The sequence below is a fragment of the Macaca thibetana genome, chromosome 15, assembly GCF_024542745.1.
Source record: "Macaca thibetana thibetana isolate TM-01 chromosome 15, ASM2454274v1, whole genome shotgun sequence".
Lineage (NCBI taxonomy): Eukaryota > Metazoa > Chordata > Mammalia > Primates > Cercopithecidae > Macaca > Macaca thibetana.
Genome location: NC_065592.1, coordinates 39558523 through 39576155, shown reverse-complemented (window position 1 = coordinate 39576155; position 17633 = coordinate 39558523).

The following is a 17633-nucleotide window of genomic DNA, read 5'->3' as shown; positions in this document are numbered from 1 at the left end:
GCATTATGTGGCATTATATTCTATTTAAAGCTATGAGAATAGATCAGAAGAAGAAAGATTTATTGCCAACCAGACATGTCCCCGGAACTCCAAACTTGTATCTAACAGTTTATTCAATGTTTCCTTCAGATACCCAATATACATCTCAAGGTCAACTTGTCCAAAACAGAACTATTGATGATATTCCCCTTGAAATCTACTCTTCATACAGCTTATTCATCTCAAATAGTAAGACCATCCTTGAAGTTACTCAAGCTGAAACCTTTGGGTTTTTGGTTTGGCCTCTTTCTTTCACACCTCACATCTAATCCATCTGGAGATTGACTCTACCTTTAAAGACATCCTAACTTTTACCAGTTAACACACCTCCCCTGCTACCATTCTGGTCCAAGCCACTTCTTGATCACTCCAAAAAGCTTCCAAACACATCTCCCTGTTTCCCTCATTGTCCCTCTTCCCCCTACAGTCTGGTATCAGCAGAGCAGCTGTGTGATTATTTTAAGATCTAGGTTAGATCAGATCACTCTTCTGCTCAAAACCCTTTAATGGCTCCCTCTTTCATTTAGAGTAAAAGCCAGAGTCCTTTCTAGGGCCTTCTCTTAGGCTGCTCTTGCATGGCTGTAAAGAAAAACCTGAGACTGAGTAATTTATAAAGAAAAGAGGTTTAATTGGCTCGTGGTTCTGCTGGCTTTACAGGAAGCATTATGTTGGCATCTGCCAGCTTTTGGTGAAGTCTCAGGTAGCTTTCAATGATAGCAGAAGGTGAAGGGGGAACAGGCATGTCACATGTTGAAAGCAGGAGCAAGATAGAGAGCAAGAGAGAAAGAGAGAAAGAGAGAGGTGCCACACACTTTTAAACAGCCAGGTCTCATGAGAACTATCACTAAAAAAAGCACCAAGCCATGAGGGATCCACTCTCATGACCCAAGCATGTCCCACCAGGCCCCACCTCCAGCATTGGGGATTACAACTCAACATGAGATTTGAGCAGGGACAAATATCCAAACCATATCAGTTCTCAAGCTCTTCCATGTTCTGACAGAGCCCCTTACTCTCTAAGCACTACACCTTCCACTCCCCTTTTTTACTCTGCTCCAGTCACACTTGCATCTTTACCTTCCTCAAACACCAGTGACACACTCCTGGCTTTGGACCTTTCCTTTAGTTTTTCTGTCTGCCTGAAACACTCTTCCCCAGTAAGTCCATGTGGCTAACTCTCTCTCCTGCCCTGAGTCCACTCACATATCTTCTCAGGGAAGCCTACCCTGACCACCTCATTTAAAATCACAAATGACCTTCCCAGGACTTGGAATTCCTTTAGAACATATCACCTTCTAATATACCATGTGATTTACTTACTTATCATAACCATTATTTGATTCTGTCTTTCATCTACCACTAATATGTAAGTTTTACATGGGTCATTTGTTTTATTCCCTGGTATATTCCAAGTAGCTAGAGCAGTGTCTGGCACCTAGTAGGCCCTCAATAAATATTTGTTGAATAAATGTCTAGGAAGCACCTGCTACATAGTGGTGCTGAGCAAACACTAGCTCTTAATGTTTCCCTACTTTGCTGCAGGACAGAGTTGATAGACTCAGCCCATTAAGTGGGCCTGGTGGCTATGTAACTGACAGAAGTACTCTTGGCTTGACTGAAGGAAGCAGCAGATCTTCAGCAACAGTCAACTGTTGCCATGAGGAAATGCAAATCTTCTCATTTTTCAAGCAAAACCAGAAATCCAGTGTTTAAGTACATTCTCTGGCAAATCTTCTCGTTTTTCAAGCAAAACCAGAAATCCAGTGTTTAAGTCCATTCTCTGCTGCTATAACAGAATACCACAGACTGGGTAATTTACAATGAACAGAAGTTTATTTGGCTAATGCTTCTGCAGCTGGGAAGTCCAAAAGTGTGGCATCAGCATCTGGTGAGGGTCATCCATACCATGAGAGAAGGGCAGAAGGCAGAAGTGAGCTCTAGAGACAGAAAGGACAAATCAGGCTGAATTCATCCTGTTTGTCAGGAGCGCACACCCAGGATAACTAACCCACTCCCACAATAACAATTGATCTATTCATGAGGGCAGAGCCCTCATAATCTAATCACCTCTTAAAGGTCCTGCTTCTCAATACTGTTAAAATGGCAATTAAATTTCAAAATGAGTTTTGGAGGGGACATTCAAACCATAGCATCCAGAAATGTTTATAAGAAATCTGCTCTTTCAATATTGGCGAGTACATTTTTCTCCCTATTTTTGAAACACTGTGTAGGCCAAACAAAATACTTATGAACAAGTTGGTAGTTTACTGTCTCTGGTTTAGGACATAAAAAGTTTGTACATAAAGATAGGCTTTTTCCACCTCTAAGTGATGAACTCAACAATTATAAGAATTGATCACTTCCTGAGTTTGAAGAGATCTTTGATAAATAACAAGCATATAATTAATCAAGGTCCTTCACCCATGCCAGAAAAACATTATTTACAATGAACATACATTCTGGAATGTGTAGGACACTCCACTTCCAAAACTCTTTCCAATTGGCCACATAGGTGCTCTGTTTAGTTTCTGCAACCATAACCAAGTACCACAAACTGGGTAACTTAAATAACAGAAATTTGTTGGGTCTCAGTTCTGGAGACCATGGAATCTGAAATCAAGGTATCAGCAAGATTGGTTCCCTCTGAGGATTCTGAGGAAGATTCTGTTCCATACATCTCTCCTAGCTTCTGTAGCTTTAGACATTCCTTGTAGACATTCCTTCTGTGTCTTCACATTGTCTTCCCTTGTGCATATCTGTCTGTGTTCAAATTTCTCCTTTTATAAGAACTCCAGTCATAGGGGCTGCACTGATTTCTGATTTGTTTTATGCGACCACCAGAGCAGGCACCAGAGAAAAGGCAAGTAGGCAAGGTAAAAAGAAACTTTATTAGCTAGCCAATGTGGAGGAAGAAAGGGCGAGGTTCACCGGTCTCCGGCGGTGGAGGCCGAGGAAGTCGCTCCGGCGTTCTCGGGCGAGGTTCCTAGGTCCGCATATGAGGAGGGACCGAGGAAGTTCGCGCCGCACGCCTGCTGGGAGCAGCTTTTCTAAGGCTTGGGAGTGGGAGGGCAATAGGCGGGACACAGGCGTGTTGGGGGCGTTCCATAGGTGTGGCCAGGTAAGTTTCAGTTTCCTTGATCAGACGCCATGTTGCGCCTGCACAGTCGGTCTGTATTTTTCCCGGGCGTGGGCTGCATTTTCCCGCGCGTGGGTAAGTTGGTGATGAAGAACCCGGAAATGCGCCATCTTAGTCATCTTTGTCCTCTCCCCCCATCCAGACAGTCCAACCTTTTATTGATTATAGTGATTGGGGGCGTCATTGTCTGTCTGGCTGCTTCCTGCTGTTAAGGGGCATAGTTAGGGTCTGTGGTTGATATCTGGACATAGGGATATAGGAGCATCTGATTGAAAGCGACGTGGGTGATCTCTTGAACTTTGGCTTGGAGAAATTTTATTAAAATGGGAGCAAAGCACAGTATAAGACATAGGATTAAGATAGGAATGAGGAATGGGAGCATTTGTTGTATTACTGGTAATAACCATATAGGTGGACCAGGGGTTAAGGGAGTGTTGTAGTTTTTGAGTTCTGTTTTAATCCTGTTTAGGGTTTGGATGTTGGTGTCAACTAGACCTGACTCGTTTATGTAATAGCAACATTCTTCTAAGAAAAGGCATGTTTCTCCTTTTTCAGCTGTAAGAAGATCTAATGCCTGTCTATTTTGTGCTGCTACCTGGGCCACTGAGGTGATTTGACGTTGTAAAGAGGCTAAGCTTTCAGCTGAAGCCTCTATGGCTGCCTGGACCTGAGTGGAGAGGGTCTGTGTGGATTGAATCGAGTGGGTGAGGGCCCCTGTTCCAAGTCCTGAGGCTACTAGGGACGATGCTAGGGAAACTTCAGTAATTAAGGGAAGAAAAACGGCCTGCTTTTGGATGTTATTGCTGGGGCTGAGCTGGGAAGCTAGTTTGGACAATTCTCCTTCACTATATAGGGTTAAGCTAGGCACTAAAGATACTGGAACGCAAAGGGATTGGGTGATGGGGGTATGGTTAAGAGTTTTAGATAGAGTTTGGTTACACTAAAAGTAGCCTCCAACGGGGGCCGTCTGGGTCTTGCTGGGAACTTGAGTGCAATTACACTATGAAGAGTTTGGAGTAGAGTAGCAAAAAGGAATCTCTGTCTCTCTTCATCTGTCTCTCCCCATCTCTGTCTCTGTCTCTCTCCATCTCTGTCCATCTCTGTATCTCTTCATCTATCTCTCTCCATCTCTGTCTCAGTCTGTCTCTCTTCATCTCTGTCTCTCCTCATCTCTGTCTCTGTCTCTCTCCACCTCTGTCTGTCTCTATCTCTGTCTCTCTCCATCTCTGCCTTTCTCCATCTCTTCATCTCTGTCTCTGTCCATCTCTGCCTCTCTCTGTCTCTGTCTATATCTCTCTGTCTCCATCTCCATCTCCGTCTCCGTCTCCCCACCTCCCGCTCACCAAGGCTGCTCCCCTCACCAACTCCCCTACCTCCTGGCTTCTCCCTATCTCTGACTCAACAGGGACTGAGTGCAGCAGGGGCCCTTGGGGAGGTCTGGGCTTTCTACTGCCTTCTGGTTACAGCCTCTCCTTCCCCGTATCTGTCCTTCGTCCCGGCCTAATGAGTCCACATTTTATTTAGGGAGAGGGCAGAGTGACAACCCTGGGTGGGGGGGACAATCTGCAGTGCCCTGCATGACTGAGTGTATCTGGTTGTCTGTAGACCAGGTTTCAGTTATAGAGAATCTCCATACAAAGTTAGGATTAGTAGGAGAAACTAGGGGAATTAGAGTGAACCATAATAATGATAACAAAGGTGTAGAGGGTAAGTTCAACATTGCTGAAATCACAAAGGGCACCCTGCCAAGCTAGGTCTTCTATGAGAAGGAAGCGGGAAAATTTGAGGAGGGTGTTGATCTTTGGGCAGAACCTGGTCACCTGGAGAAAGGGAATGGGAATAGATGTTTTGAGTTAGGTTAAGATATCTCATCCCAAGAGGGGGGTGGGACAAGAGGGCATGATGAGGAAAGAGTGGGCAAAGCATACATAGTCCAGGCAGTAATTTAACATTGGGGTCTGGCGAGGGTTAGATGGTTTACCGTCTAGCCCAACTACTGAGATAGTGGATGGCTGACTAGGACCTCCATAAGTTGACAAAACAGAATAGGTAGCCTCAGTATTGATGAGAAAAGAAATTGGCTTACCCGCTATCTGTAGAGTTACCCTAGGCTCGGCGAGGGTGACCGGGGTCTCTGAGTGTGGGCACCGTCAGTCGTCGTCCAGGTGTAGGAGCTGGAAGGAGCCTTCCGGCCTTTGAGGAGAGGCACCACGTTGCGGCGCAATGCCTGCCCTACTGGCGGGGCAATTAGACTTCCAATGTTTCTCCTGTTGGCAGGTTGGGCACAGCGTGGTAGGCGGGCAAGGATTTGGACACCTTTTTGCCCAATGCCCAGTTGTGCCACACTTAAAGCATGGACCAGACGGAGTGGCCGGCTTGGCCTGGGGACACTGGTTTGCCCAGTGTCCTGGGTCTCTGCATTTATAGCAGGAGCCCTTAAGAGACTTATCTTTGGTTTTCCCTTCCAGCAAAGTGGGCAACACGGGTTGGAGGGCAGCCACTGAAGCTTGCGCCTGAAGCGCAGCCCTTTTTTTCTCCTTGTCTAGCTCTGTGGCCTCAGCTGCTTCCTCTCTGGAGTTAAAACTTTGAAGGCCAATTTTACTAAGTCCTGTATGGGAGTCTGAGGCCCATCTTCAACCTTTTTTTAGCTTTTTTTGAATCTCTGAGGCTGACTGGGAAATAAAATAGGAGGCTAGGACAGCTGCCCTGGCTGGGGAAGTGGGGTCTAGCCGGGTAAATTGGGCCAGTGCCTCTGTAAGGCGATTTAGGAAGGAAGCCGGGTTCTCATCTGGGTGTTGGATAATTTCCTTTAATTTATCAAAATTGACCACTTTGTTAGAGGCTGCCTGCATACTGGCTAAGAGACATTGAATCATAATGTCCCTCCTACAGCAGCCAGGCTGCTGCGGTTGGTAATCCCAATCTGGTTCTATGGACGGGACAGCCATGTCTCCTAATGGGACGGTGGCGTCGGTTAAATGCCATTGATCTGCATGTTGCCTGGCGGCTGCGAGAATGCACTCTCTTTCCTCTGGGTTAAGAGTGGAAGTAAGAATGACATGTAAGTCATGCCAGGTAAGGTCATATGCCTGGCCTAGGTATCGAAACTCTTTGGAATATTGGGTGGGGTTGGCTGAGAAGTCGCCGAGTCGTTCTTCAATTTTGGAAAGGTCAGCCAGGGAAAAGGGGATGTGGACTCTAACCACGCCTTTGGCTCCGGCAACTTCTCGGAGGGAGGGGGGCCAACAAACTAGCAGGGGAGGTTGGAACAGACTGACCAGTAGGGTAGGTTAAGACAGGCTGACTGGTAGAGGGGGTTGGGGCAGGCTGACTGGTAGAGGGCTGACTAATGGGGGCCGCTACCGCGGTCTTGGAGCGAGTGTGGACGGAAATGGGAGAGGTAAGAGGAGTGGCTGAGGGAGGAGTGTCGGGCGGGGCGGTGGGAGGTCCATAGGGAGGGGTGAGCGGATTGGCTGAGGGAGGAGCATCGGGAGGGGCGGTGGGAGCTCCATAGGGAGGGGTGAGAGGAGTGGCTGAAGGAGGAGCGTTGGGAGGGGCGGTGGGAGGTCCATAGGGAGGGGGGTTGGAAGGTCAGAAGGGAGGTGCCCCACCATCAGCCCCATCTAAAATGGAGGTGGAGTCCTCCTCTGATGTTGAGGTGGGGGCTGAGGGCCGGGTTTTGGCTAATAAGACCTGGGCCATCGCACACTGGGCACACAGGTCTGGGCGAGAACGCAAGTCTTAAAAGGAAAAAAAATCTTCTTTTGTATATAGTTAATTTTGTACTACTTGCCTAGGTGCTGGCAGAAACTGCCAAGATCGAGTAGAATATTGCGGTCTAGAGTGCCTTCAGGTGGCCACTGAGATTGATTGTTTAATTTATTTTGGGGCCATGCCACAGTGGAGAGGAAAATCAGTCGCTTTCGTTTAAGATCTTGCTCTGATTGTAGAGTTTTGAGATTAGTTAGAAGACACCCTAAAGGGGTGTCTCTAGGTATTTTGGATTGGGGATTTCCCATTGCCTTTCTCTCGCCTATAGGCGGAAACCAAACTCTACCTGGCTACAAAGCGTCCTTTGGAGCCACTAGAGACCGGGAGGCTCCTGGAGCCGGAATGGAGATTACCTCCAGGCAGACGTCTCCATCCTGGACGGGTCTCACACGGACTGGAATGGAGTTCCTTTGGGCAGACGTCTCTACCTTTGGGAACTCTCCTGTGGGTCACCTGGTGACCAAAAAAACCTTGGGCCTGCGCAGGACTTCTGGCCAAGGAGTATGAGAGGGAGGCAAGAGGTACTCACCCCTAGGAGACATGGAGGTGTGGAAAGCGATGTCTAGGTCCTGGTCCGTCCCCGGGGTGGAAGGAGGAGGCTCCTCAGACCTTGGGGGGGCCCTGAGGAGGGGTCTCCTCCCAGGTTTCGGCACCACCTGATTTGTTTTATGTGACCGCTAGAGCAGGCGCCAGAGAAAAGGCAAGTAGGCAAGGTAAAAAGAAACTTTATTAGCTAGCCAATGTGGAGGAAGAAAGGGCGAGGTTCACCGGTCTCCGGTGGTAGAGGCCGAGGAAGTCGCTCTGGCGTTCTCCGTCGACGTTCCTAGGTCCGCATATGAGGAGGGGCCGAGGAAGTTCGTGCCGCACGCCTGCCGGGAGCGGCTTTTCTGTCTAAGGCTTGGGAGTGGGAGGGCAATAGGCGGGACACGGGCGTGTTGGGGGCGTTCCATAGGTGCGGCCAGGTAAGTTTCAGTTTCCTTGATCGGACTCCATGTTGCGCCTGCGCAGTCGGTCTGTATTTTTCCCGGGCGTGGGCTGCATTTTCCCATGCGCAGGTAAGTTGGTGATGAAGAACCCGGAAATGCGCCATCTTAGTCGTCTTTGTCCTCTCCCCCCGGTCCAGACAATTTCCTCACTGGATCACCACTCTAAAGACCTTATTTCCAAATAAGGTCACCTTCTGAGGTAATAGGGGGTAGAACTTCAACATATATTTTTGGAGGACACAATTCAACCAATAAGAGCCACCAGGATCTGTGTCCAGAAATGTCTATATTTCATCATCCAAACAATTTGTCCTTTTTGTCTATGCTCACACATATCACGATATTCTAGGTTAAGTAGCTTCCTTCTATGTTATCTACCTAACCTTTGCAACTTCCCTTTAAAATGTGTTTCATACTGGGCTTCAAGCATTTGCTTTGGGAATAAGGTATCACTGCATTAAAGAAAACCTGAATAGCTGTTAGCCTAATAAAAATTGACTTTATAATGTCAAAGCAAACAAAAGTATACAAATATTAAACTGGCTATTACCTTACATTTTAGAGCTACTACTAACACAAAAAGCAGTCTCTTTGAAGAAGCTAAAATGAGTTCAAACTTGATACTATAACCAGGGGCACATTCTCTAGGAATTGATTGATATTATACATACGAATGACTTGGCACACTGCCTCAATAGCCCCTCAATAAATGGCAACAGATATCACTATTGATAATGCATCATTGGGCATTATTTGCACTATTTGCACTATTTGTGCAAAATCAACTTTTAGTTGGACTTCTTAGATAAGGTAACAGAAAACCGGTTCTGACATTAAGTGAAAAAGAATTTGATGAAAGTATATTGAATAACACAGAGAATGGCCAAGGAAGCTGCCAATTCAGACTTAGAAAAAAGACAAGAAGGAAAAGACCAGCAAGGCCAGGAGTACAAAGACCATTACACCACAAAATCAGTCTAAGACAAAAGGATTAGAAATGAGGAAGTTAAATTATCTCCATTTGCAGATATAATTGTATATCCAAAAAAAAAAAAAAAAAACAACTGAAAACTTACTGTAAACAATAAAAGAATTCAGAAAGGGGCCAGGCATGGTGGTTCACACCTGTAATCCTAACACTTTGGGAGGCCAAGGTGGGTGGATCATGAGGTCAGGAGTTCGAGACCAGCCTGGCCAATATGGTGAAACCCTGTCTGTACTAAAAATACAAAATTTAGACGGGTGTGGTGGCATGTGTCTGTAATCTCAGCTACTCAGGAGGCTGAGGCAGGAGAATCGCTTGAACCTGGGAGGCAGAGGTGGCAGTAAGTGGAGATCACGCCACTGCACTCCAACCTGAGTGACAGAGTGAGACTCCATCTCAAAAAAAAAAAAAAAAAGAATTCAGAAAGGGCAAGGAGGTAAAAATTAACATTCAGAAATCAATACAGTGTTCTTTACATATACAAACAATAACCATGTAGGAGATAGGATGGAAAAGGAGGCCCCATTTAAAATAGCAATCGAAGCAGATCCTGGGAGTGAATTCAAATATTCAACCTATTCCTATAGGTATCAATTCTCTCTAAATTAACTGGTAAATTGAATGAGATTCCAATAAACATATTAACAGGGTTTTTTTCTACACCTATGCAGAGTTAAAATTGTATATAAAAAGTTAAACAAGCAAGACTATCCAAGAAAACATTGACAAAGAAAAGCAGTGAGAGAGAACCAGTGCTGTTAGATACAGAAGGATATTATAAAACATCAATAGGCCCGGCGCAGTGGCTCACACCTGTAATCCCAGCACTTTGGGAGGCTGAGGCAGGCAGATCATGAGGTCAGGTGATCGAGACCATCCTAGCTAACAAGATGAAACCCCATCTCTACTGAAAAATACAAAAAATTAGCTGGGCGTGGTGGCACACGCCTGTAGTCCCAGCTACTCGGGAGGCTGAAGCAGGAGAATTGCTTGAGCCTGGGAGGCGGAGGTTGCAGTGAGCCGAGATCATGCCACTGCACTCCAGCCTGGGCGACAGAGCACGACTCCATCTTAAAAAATAATAATAATAATAATAATAATTTGGCATTTGAATAGATAAACCAATGAAACAAAATACAAAGTATAGAAATAGGCCCAAATAAATACAAACACCTCATTAGAAATGCAACATCTCATATCAGTGAATAAAGATAAATGGTTTGCACAAATAGGGAGCCATTTGGAAAAAGATAAAGTTGGATCCATACTTCACATATCACATTCAAAGACATCCATTTAAAATACAAATCCATAAAAGTATCAGAAAACAAAATGAATGAATTATTGTATGATTTTGGACTTCTACTAAGACTTAAATCTAAATGCTAGAGAAAAAATGTTTTGAAAACTTGATTATAAGATTTTCCCAGGCCAGACATGGTGGTTCACACCTGTAATCCCAGAATTTTGGGAGGCTGAGGCAGGAGGATCACATGAGCTCAGGAGTTTGAGACCAGCCTAGGCAACATAGCAAGACTTCATCTTTACTGAAAAACAAAAAAATTAGCTGGGCACAGTGGCACACACCTATAGTCCCAGCTACTCAGAGGCTAAGGTGGGAGAATCACTTGAGCCCACAAGGCTGCAGTAAGCTATGATCACACCACTGCAATCCAGCCTGGGCAATAGAGCAAGACCCTATCTCAAAAAAACGAGATATCTGCAAAATTTCAAAAAATTTTTTTGCATAACCAAAGCTAAACAAAACGAATAAAGGTAAAGTCAAAAGACAAATGACAAACTTCAAAAAATTGTTTGAAACTCATATTAAAGGAATAATTTTCTATATTTTTTCACCAGTGTTTAGTCCTAATGTAAGTTTGGCATGAAGATTTTTTGGACATAGTTATCTGTAACCTAACTGAATGTGTAAATGAACTGTAATCTACTCTTATAACAAGTAGTCAAGTCTTGATAATCATAGAAGCCATATTTTAATCATTCACAGGTGGCCAACTGATCAAAAAGTGTTTTTAAAAGGCGAACTTTGAACTGTAACTGATTTGGCTGTTTTTATATTTTATTTTTGTTTTTTATATGTCACTTTTTTTTCTATAAAATTTTTTGGACCATGCAGTAGTGCCAGTCTCTCTCAACCTATTTTGGTTTGGGGAGCTGTGAATTGTTTTTTGTTTAATTTAACTGTGTTAAATTTCATCTGTCTACATTTTGTTTTATTTTTGAAAGCTGGCAAATGAGAATTCCTGATGAAAGCTATAAGACCTGGTGTGTCTATGTGTCTGTATTTCTCTAACTCAATATATGTTACATGTATGTGATAATATTTTGGAAATGAAGCTAGTTTTAAAATATTTGGTAAAATAAGAATGACTTCAGAATTGTCAGTTACATATAATTCAGACATTTTTGCCTGGATATACTCATCAGACTGGTTTATAATGTGTCTACTACATGTTTTAAGGTCATAAAATGTGGCTTCTTTAATTTTTTATACTTATTTATGTTTGTCTGTAAGCTTTTAGTTTTGGTTTTGAACCTCTGGATTCTGGTGTCTGGACAGGTAGCTGTGGTGAGGGCTGGGGACATGTTCTCAGGACCTTGACCACCAGCTGTAAGGCAGTCAAGCCCGCTATACCCACTTCCTACCTGTCCCAGTTTTGGCCCCTGGCTATGTTAGAAGGGGTTGGATCCTCCAGGCATTGTCTTCACAGTTGTCTTCTATCCTGAGCCTACCCCTGGTATGTAAGTTCAGGAACCAGATGGGCCCTGCCCTTCAGAGCCCTTCTGAGTACCACATGGCTACTTAAGACCCAGGAAAGACATTAGGGGGGATACCTGTGTCATAGTTTCAGTAATTAAAAATCTTAAAGTCCATGTTAAGTAAAGTAATAGATAATCATAAAATGGCTGAGTCATTTCTAAATTAGTTAAGATATTAAACAGTAATTATTAAACATAAATTTAAATTTATATACTTTGACATCTTATGGTATTTAAAAGCTAAATATATTTAGAGCTGATAAACAAAAATGTGAGAAAACAAATCTTTCTAAAAATTATAAAATGTTTTCATCTATAAATACTGATATAAAACAGCTCAAACTTCGTAAGTTTTCACTAGAAGTTAGGGTTACTAAGATAAGCACAGAAGACATACACATGTCCAACATCAATAATCAGTACAGAAATGCAAATCAAAACCACAATGAGATTACATCTCACATCAGGTAGAATGGCTACTACAAAGTAAAAAACTAACGGATGCTGGTGAGGTTGTGGAAAAAAGAGAGTGCTTATAAATTACTGGTGGGAATGTAAATTAGTTCAGCCACCATAGAAAGCAGTGTTTAGATAGCTCAAAGAACTTAAAATAGAGCTACCATTCAACCTAGCAATCCCATCACTGGGTATATACCCAAAGGAAAATGAATCATTCTACCAAAGTGATATATACTTACGTATGTTCATCACAGTACTATTCATAATAGCAAAGACATGGAATCAACCTAGATGCCCATCAACAGTGGATTGAATAAAGAAAATGTGGTACATAAACACTATGAAATACTATGCAGCCATTAAAGAGAATGAAATCACATCCATTTCAGCAACATGGATGCAGCTGGAGACCATTATCTTAAGCAAATTAACACAGGAGCAGAAAATTGAATCCTGCATATACTCACAAGTGGGAGATAAACATTGAGTACACGTGGATACAAAAAGGGGAACAATAGATACTGGGGCTTACTAGAGGGTGGAGGGTGGAAGATTGGAAAACTACCTACTGGGCACCATGCTCACTACCTGGGTGACAAAATCATTTCTACACCAAACCCTAGTGACATGCAATTTACCCATGTAATAAACCTGAACATGTACCCTCTGAAATGAGGAAAGTTGAAAGGAGAAATAAAAGAAATTAAGGTTACTAAGAGTATACTAATTTTGTATACAGTGTATAAGGAAAAGTAAGGCTAGGTGTGGTGGCTCATGCCTATAATCCCAGTGCTTTGGGAGGCTGAGGTGGGAGGAGTGCTTGAACCCTGGAATTCAAGACCAGCCTGAGCAACATGGCAAAACCCTGTCTCTACAAAAAATACAAAAATTACCCTGGTATGGTGGCATGTGCCTTTAGTTTCAGCTACTCCAGAGGCTGAGGTGGAAGGACTGCTTGAGCCTAGGAGGTTGAGGTCACACTGCACCATGATCATGCCGCTACCCTTCAGCCTGGGTGGCACAGCAAGACTGTCTCAAAAATAAAAATAATGATAATAATAAAGGAAAAGATGGATGGGCTTTTAGTGAAAAACTTTGTAAAAACATGAAAATGGCTTTGGATGATGGGTACTACGAAAGTCCAGACTTCACCACTGTATAATTCATCCATGTACCCCAAAAACACTTGTACCCCTAAAGCTATTGAAATAATAGAGACATAAAAATATATGTTTATTGAGAAAAAGATAATTTCATCTCATTTAAAAGTTACTTAAAGATTATTTCCAATTAAAAAAAGTTAAAGATATTGATAAAGCTAAATAAATATAAAAAGTGAAAAAAATTAATTGCAATATGTTATAAAAGGTTTATAAAAATCTTGTGTAGTCAAAGATGACTGAGATGAGATAATTTGGTTTATAAGGTTTTAGTAAAATTAGCTTTAGTATTTATAATACACAAATGCAAAAGTAAAATATGGCTTCCTCTTTTAAACAAAAATTTTCATGTGGTATTAATAGATAGTAAATATTTTTGTTCATTTTTTGAGTAAATGACAAGAAAAGACAAGAAGAGAAAAAGAAAGATTCTGTCTTATGCTGTTTCTTAGATCTGTTACTTGTTTGGAAAACTGAGTCTCTTCTCAAAGAATAATGATTTTTGCTTTTTAAAACCTTTTATTGGCCGGGCACGGTGGCTCACGCCTGTAATCCCAGCACTTTGGGAGGTCGAGGCGGGTGGATCATGAGGTCAGGAGATTGAGACCATCCTGGCTAACATGGTGAAACCCCGTCTCTACTAAAAATACAAAAAAATTAGCTGGGCATGGTGGCAGGTGCCTATAGTCCCAGCTACTTAGGAGGCTGAAGCAGGAGAATGGTGTGAACCCAGGAGGCAGAGCTTGCAGTGAGCTGAGATCGTGCCACTGCACTCCAGCCTGGGCAACAAAGCAAGACTCCATCTAAAAAAAAAAAAAAAAAAAAAAAGAACCTTTTATCATTTTGGCTAAATGAATGACTATTATGTTACAGTAAGTTGTGATTCTATTTGGATTATTTTAAAACTTTGACCTATTTGATGTTTTTCAAAATTAAGTCTTTTTGACCTGCAACTAACTTTGAGATACTACATAGGGCTCTTAAAACATCCAATAGAGACATAAATGGTTTATTTGATATGTTAAATTATATGAAAAGTATTGTGAATTAAAAAATAAGGTTTAACCTTCTTCAAGTTATATTTTAATAGATGTGTTATTAATATATGTTCCAAAATTACATGAGATTCCTAACATTCTGATATGTCTTGTTATGTTGTCAGTCACAATTATGGTTATTATGTTAAATTATTATAGGCCACAGAAATAACCAAATTTCCTTGTCAGTTGTGTCTTTACAACCATTTGAAGTCATTTCCACAGTTGATTACTTAGTTCTGAAACAGTTTCTAAGAACTCTTCAAAAGCAAGTAAAATTCTAGTGTATTGTGTCTTCAAAGAAGTTCATGGAAAAGATAAAAAGGACCCTGACAAACTTGCTTAAATACAGGTTTCTGATGACTTTGGAATCATATCATTGGGACTGGGTAAGAACTGCCAAAAACCCTAATAAAGAGACAGACTGGTTTATAAAACTGGTAACCCGAGCAGGACAAAAATTAGTTGAATACCAAAAAAATACTTTGCCAGATTTTTGTGCTAAAGCAGCTGGTCCTGAAATTGTTTCGATATGCAAGTTGAATGAACTCCATGATCCACATCAAATTACATATGATAACCCATCTAATACACAATGGTAAGCACCTGAACTAGAAAAACAATATTAGAATTTAGGAAGATGTAAATCCAATGTTAAGCATAGACTCAGAACCTAGATGGTTGCCTAATTATTCCTGAGTCTTTAAAGCTTTCATTATTAAAAGCTATGCATTCTATGACTCTTCAAGGAAGAAATAAGATGATCCAAATAGAATATGTATTGGCAGCCAGGCACAGTGGCTCACGCCTGTAATCCCAACACTTTGGGAGGCTGAGGTGGGCGGATCCCGAGGTCAGGAGTTCAAAACCAACCTGACCAATATGGTGAAGCCCTGTCTCTACTAAAAATACAAAAATTAGCTGGGCATGGTGGTGCACGACTATAATCCCAGCTATTCAGGAGGCTGAGGCAGGAGAATCACTTGAACCCAGGAGGTGGAGGTTGCAGTGAGCTGAGATCGTGCCACTGAACTCCAGCCTGGGCGACAGACTGGGACTCTGTCTCAAAAAAAAAAGAAAGAAAAGAATACATATTGGCATAGTGACTATTCTAAATTGCTAAAATTGTTTGTGACTAATGTTTGGTTTCTTAAATTCATAATCCTGGAAATAGAATTTCGGGTACATTTTTTCTACCTGATGGACCATTTAAACAGTTATAGAGGAATTTTACTCACTTGTCATTTTCATTGCATCTTTTCTGGTGATATAAAAGCTTTCCTGTGCAAGGGGGCTCATGTTATAACAATAGATAAAAGTTATTTTTAAAATGTGTTTCCCTCCTGGGTCATTCCTGAAGAAATCCCCAGCAAAAAAAGATACTTGTTTCACTGGACAAGTTGTAAAATAATTAAATAAGGTATTACAGATACCATAACATTTGACAAAGCTAACTGAGTTGACTAGATTGCATTGGTCAAAGATATTACAGTTTAATGACAATCAAATCTACTTCTAGTGAAGACATAAGTTGACCTTTTACACAATAGTCACTAAAAGGCCTATGCTTCTAATAGTAAAACTTCAAATATTTTCTGTTTCGAAATCCTTACATAACTAAATGCTACAAGGCTTTAATGCTCATGTGGTTTGGATATTTGTATCCTCCAAATCTCATGTTGAAATATGATTCCCAATGTTGGAGGTGGGGCCTGGTGACAGGTGATTGGCTCATGGGGGTGGATCCCTCATGAATGGTTTAGCACAATCTCCTTGGTGATAAGTGAGTTCTTGCTTAGTTGGTTCACATGCAATCTGATTGTTTAAAAGTCTGGGACCTCCCTCTCACCTTGTTCTTCTTTACTCCCTCTGTTGCCATGTATTACCCTGGCTTCCCACTTTGCCTTCCACAACTGTAAGTTTCCTGAGGTCCTCACCAGAAGCCAGGCAGATGTTGGAATCATGCTTGTACAGCTAGCCTGTAGAACTATGAGCCAATTAAACTACCTTTCTTTAAAAATTACCTAGTCTCAGGTATTCTGTTATAGTAATGCAAATGGATTAATGCAAATGCATTATCCCTAATATGTTTTGGATATTTTTCTCCTCCAAATCTCATGTTAAAATGTAATTCCCAGTTGGAGGTGGGCCTGGTGGAAGGCGTTTGAATCATAGGGGTGGATCCCTCATGAATGGTTTTGCACCAGCCCTTTGGTGATAAGTGAGTTCATACAGTATCTGGTTGTTTAAAAGTGTGTGACAACACCCCTGCTTGCCCCTACCCTTGCCATGTGATGTGTCTGCTCTGCCTTTGCCTATCACCATGATAGTAAGATTCCTGAGGCCCTCACCAGAAGCTGATGCTGGCACCACACTACCTGCACACCCTGCAGGAACCATGAGTCAATTAAATCTCTTTTCTTTATAAATTACCCAGTTTCAGGTATTCCTTTCCTTTATAGCAACACAAGAACAACCTAACACAATGCTGAAGTGTATTTTCACCAGCTAAAGAAAACTTTTCGTGGTCCATGGACTGAGGGCAATCTAACCCTTCATGAATCTAAAACCCAGAGATTAGGTCTTCTGAAAATGATCAGAGAAAGACTGCCCTTGCCACTCACACTACAGCAAAACTTTGGAACCCTGAAACTTGGGTTTGTAATCTCACAACTCAGAAAGGCCCCTTCCCACTCTGGTAACTATACACCCACTAGACACCTTAATGCAAAGCTAACCTTCTGGGTCCAGCCCAGAGACCCTGATCCAGCAACGGATGAAAGACGTACACTGACACAGATATTTCACCCATCAGCATGGCTAAGGGGCTCTGCTGCCTGAGTCCGTAGCTTCAGCCTTGATAAGCCAGCAAAGTTCACATTTATTTAGTGCAGATTTAATGACAAAGGCTTTGAGTTAACACACTTGTGGATAATTAACATGGTTGCCTTCCCAGGAGAGAGCAGTCCTACAGATGATCAAAGGTGGGTCTTAGGACCACATGAGTAAACAAGCTCTTTAGGTAAACTCCTTTACATTCCTTTGTACCTACTCTAAGCTGTTAACTCAAGGTAAGAGGATTAGGCTGCCTTCAGCCATAACCCTATCCTGAGGCTTTTGCAAAACCTTCCAGCCTTCAAAGGTTTGTATCTATTTTACAATTTCTCCCACCACCCTAACTGAACTCCTACATCTCCCCCTTTTCTGTTTTTAGCATCAGGTTTTGTTGATTGGAGAGTACAGATGTGTACAGCAACAGGTCTGTCAGGCGTGGTGGTT